Below are 4,947 nucleotides of genomic sequence, written 5' to 3' on the forward strand. Positions count from 1 at the left end.
CTGCATTTCTGTAATAGCAAACTATTAGAAACAGCCAAATGCCTATTGATAGGGTACTGATTAAATTATGGCATATACATATGATGGTATACACAGCAGTAAAACAGAAAAAAATGGAACTATATAATGATATAGAATAGTCTCAAAATAAAAATAAAAAATAATATGTATAGTATATAACTGTTGGTGTAAAAGAAGAAAATATAGGTATTTATGTATGCACAAAACTGGAAGACACACAAAATTAGGTGTAGGTTGTTACCTCTTTGAAGGGAAAATGCATGTTGTGTGGCTTTCCACAGTATACACCTGCGATATATTGAATCATTGTTTACAATTACTTTTCATTACTACCCAATATAGTGCAAAAAGTCTATTTGCCCACCCCATTGATTTGGGGCTTGGTGTTTGATTTGGCCAAATACACACTTATTGAGTACCTACATCTATATCTGATTTTATTGATATATAATTGATTTTAGCCAATTGAATTTGGGTTGAGATTATAGAGCACTGGTTTCAGTCTGGAGTTTTAGTAAACATTTCATGTTCTTGTTCAATCTCTTCTTTTTCTGCCATCATTATAACAAAACTGAACTTAGATAGGCTACTGTTCCAAGGGGAATGAGAGACAACTGGAACAGACCTAGACACCACAGGCTCAAGTGAAACCCAGCAGAACCAGCCTAGTTCAGCAGAACACCAGACAATGCACCATTTCATGAGAAAGAAATATTTAAGATGGTATGGTAATTAAATATAATTTGATTGAATATAATTAAAATTAAAAAAACAGCACAAATTTTATCAGTTTTAACACATATATACACACATGAAACTATGACTTCAATGAAAATAATTCATATATCCATCATCCCTAAAACTTTCCTAGTGCCCCTTTGTAATCTGTCTCTCCACCCCTGCCCCCCAGGCAAGCTATAATCTGCTTTCTTTCACTAAAGATCAGTTTAAATTTTCTACAATTTTAAAATAAATTTAATTACATAGTATATACTCTTTCATGCCTGGCTCTGTTACTCAGAGTAATGAGTTTGAGACACATGCCTGTCATAGCATACATCAATAGTTCATTCCTTTATATTTCCAAACAATATTCCATTGTTTGGATATGATCACATTTTGTTTAGCTATTCATCTGTTCATGAGTATTTGGGTTGTTTCCAATTTCTGGCTATTATGAATAAGAGCTACTATGGAGATGCGAAGAGACATATGAAAAAATGCTCAAAGTCACTAATCATCCAAAAGATGCAAATCAAAATGACAATGAGGTATCATCTCACATCTGTCAAAATGGCTATCATCAACAAATCAACAAACAACAAGTGTTGGCGAGCATGTGGATAAAAAGGAACCCTCGTGCACTGCTGGTGGGAATGCAGACTGGTGCATCAAATGTGGAAAACAGTATGGAGTTTCCTCAAAAAATTAAAAATATAACTGCCATTTGACCGTAATCCCACTAGGAATATATCCCAAGAAATCAGAAACACCAGTCAGAAAGGATATATGCACCCCTATGTTCATAGAAGCACAATTTACAATAGCTAAGATTTGGAAACAGCCTAAGTGCCTATCAGCCGATGAGTGGATTAAAAAACGGTGTAACATTTACACAATGGAATACTACGATGCTATAAAAAAGAAAGAACTCTTACCATTCACAACAGTATGGATGGACATGGAGAGCATTATGCTAAATGAAATAAGCCAGTTGGAGAAAGATAAATATCACATGATCTCACTCATTTGTGGAATATAATGAACAACATAAACTGATGAACAAAAATAGATCCAGAGACAGAGAAGCATCAAACTGACCATCAAACTTCAGAGGGAAAGCAGGGGAGGGGGAATAAGAGAGCAACCAAAGGACTTGTATGCATGCATATAAGCATAACCAATGGACACAGACACTAGGGTCGTGAGGGCATGAGCTTGGAGGTGGGGGTGGCCAGGGAGAGGTCAATGGGGGAAAAAGGAGACATATGTAATACTGCTAGAGGCCTGGTGCATAAAAATTCATGCACTGAAGAGGGGGGGGGTCCCTCAGCCCGGCCTGCCCCCTCTCACAGTCCGGGAGCCTTCGGGGCAGGAGGCAACTCGGCCATCAGGGGAAGGCAATGCCCCATCACACCTCTGCTGTTGCCACTGCCGGCAGCACAAGCCTTGGCTGGCCCTGGTTACCTGAGCCTTGGGTGGCCCTGGGTGACTGGGAAGCTGCCATCCGAGGCTTGCCTGTGCCTCGGGCCGTCCCTGGGTGGCTGGAGGGCTAAAGGGACTAGGGGACTCCAGAGGCAGGCGCGCAGCAAGGCCAGGCCTGCCTGCCGCCCAGGCGGGGCTGAGGGGACTGGGCGCTGCCATCTTGTGGCTGTGGGCGCCGTCATCTTTGAGGGCATGGCAGTCAATTAGCATATTCCCTCCTTATTGGCTGTGGGCGCTGCCATCTTTGAGGGCAGGACAGTCAATTAGCATATTCCCTCCTTATTGGCTGTGGGCGGCGCCATCTTTGCAATGGTGTGAGGGTCAGTTGCATATTCCCTCTTTATTAGATAGGATATGTAATACTTTAAACAAAGAATAAAAAAAAGTTACTATGAACATTCATGTAAGTCTTTATGTGAACATTTATTGCCATTTATCTTAGATGAATATGTAGATGTGTAATGACTGGGCCATGTAGTAGACATATACTAGTATTTAACCTTTTAACAATCTGACACACTGTTTTCCAAAGTGTTTGGACCATTTTGCAATCTCACTAGCAATGAATAGTAGGTCCAGTTGTCCCACATTCTTACAAACATTTCATATGGTCAGTCTTTTAAAGTATAACAAACTTAATGAGTGTGTAGGAATATCTTATAGTGGTTTTAATTTGCATTTCCCTGGTGATTAATAATGTAGTGCATATTCTCATGTGTGTATTGACCATCCATATAACTTTTTTAAGAAGTGTCTATTCAGCCCAGCCAGTGTTGCTCAGTGGTTGAGCATCGACCTACGAACCAGGAGATCATGGTTCGATTCTCAGTAAGCACACATGCTTGGGTTGCAGGTTCCATCCCAAGTAGGGGGCATGCAGGAGGCAGCCTATTAATCATTCTCATCATTGAAGTTTCTGTCTCTCTCTCCCTCTTCCTTCCCCTCTGAAATCAATTAAAAAAAACATTTTTAAAAAGTGTCTATTCAAATCTTTGTAACATTGGGGAAGGGGTGTATTTGTCTTCTTTTTGAGTTGTGTTATTTGCTTATTCTTTATAGAAATCCTATGTTTGACATATGTGATGTTGTTGCTCAATTTGGACCTAGATTGTTAGGCAGCATTTTTAAGGGTGCAGCTGACCCTTAGATATATTTTCAATTATATACATTGATAATAAATTGCCTTTCAAAATAAGTAAGTGCAACTAAATATGCCAGAAAGCAAAAATATGTATTGTCAATTGTTTAAAGTGAAAGGAAACTACTATTTATTGAGTACCTACTAGATATGCTAATAGTTTTACTTAACTCACTGGATCATCACAACAACTCTACCAGGTAGGTATTATTATACCTCTTTCAGCAATTCAGAAAACTGAGGACACAAAAAGTAAAACTGAGGTTTAGAGTCAGATAGCCTATAAGTGGTAGGGATTGGATTCAACCTTGTGTCTGCCTAACCTCAATGTTACATCTATGAAGTATAGTTTGTCTTTCTTCCAAGTCCAGGGCTAATGTCCAAGTGCCAAAATGTCCACGCAAGTGGCTAAAATGGAACTAAAACTAAATTGCATTGAGTGGTGGTGTTATTTTACATTACATTTCATAGCAATATTATCCAAAACATTTTATTCCAAGTTCATTGAGAATTAATTTATCCTTTCTCTGAGGTTCCAGCAACATACTATGAGACCATAATTATAGGTCTCAATTCACTCTGCCTTATGGTGAATGGCCATTTTTCCTATGTCTGGCCATCTCAGACATTGGAAGCTCTCTGATGTTGGGAACTGTGTTTATTCACCTGTGTACCCCCACTCCAGAGCACATACTAGTAGCAGAAGGTTGCCCCATGGCCAATTCAATAACCATAAACCATTTCCTAGGTTAATGGTGCCATGTGTGAAACAGAGGCTTCAGACATGGTCTTTGCCCTCAAAGAGCTCACAGTCTAGTAAGAGAAGCAGACATCAACAAATGATTTCATTGAGTATATTAAATGCTACAAAAAGTATTTTAAAAAGCTGTGGGAGCTCAGACAAGTCAGTAAACAATGCCACAAATGTTTGTTGACTGAAACGTTCTGTGATTTGAAAGATTCCAATTCATCATATCTAGTGCAGAGCTTAAGAACACCGAATGTGGAGGCAGACCACCTGAATTTGTGACTCAGTTCTAATTATCTATATAACTGTGGGGAATTTACTTAACTCTTCCACAGCTGTCTCATATGTATAATGGGCATAACTACAGAACTTATCACACATGTTTAAGGTGAGAATTAAATAAGTTATTACATTGAAAACATATTATTTACCCATTGTTTATTATTATTATTACTAGTAGCCAGGTGCACGAAATTCATGCACTGGGGTAGGGGGGGAGAAGGGGCCCCTCAGTCTGGCCTTCACCCTCTCCAATCTGAGACCCCTCAGGGAATGTCCAACTACCTGTTTGTGCCCACACTTTTAACAGATAACAGCTCCATTGTTGTTCCTTTCTTATGCTTAAAACCATTGGAATTAGTAGGTATTCAAAGTGTGTATACATTTTGGGGGGACACCCTGTATATCTCTAGTCAGTGGTGAAAAAAACCAACAGCAGATTTGGAACCCCCAGACAGGGAACCTTGCTCATTCCCCACATGTCTCCCCACTTCACTTTCCACCTTCGTGGGCAGCAGGAGAATCAATGTTTTCTCTCATTAATTCGGAAAAGCAC

General features: G+C 39.4%; 1 protein-coding gene across 1 annotated transcript in view; it reads right to left on the reverse strand.

The window, feature by feature from the left end:
* Positions 1–4,947, reverse strand: part of LOC102256975 (vascular endothelial growth factor receptor 1) — a 162,596-nt gene that overhangs the window by 84,147 nt on the left and 73,502 nt on the right. The gene's annotated exons all lie outside the window — the stretch shown is intronic.

The sequence above is a fragment of the Myotis brandtii genome, unplaced genomic scaffold, assembly GCF_000412655.1.
Source record: "Myotis brandtii unplaced genomic scaffold, ASM41265v1 scaffold748, whole genome shotgun sequence".
Taxonomy (NCBI): Eukaryota; Metazoa; Chordata; class Mammalia; order Chiroptera; family Vespertilionidae; genus Myotis; species Myotis brandtii.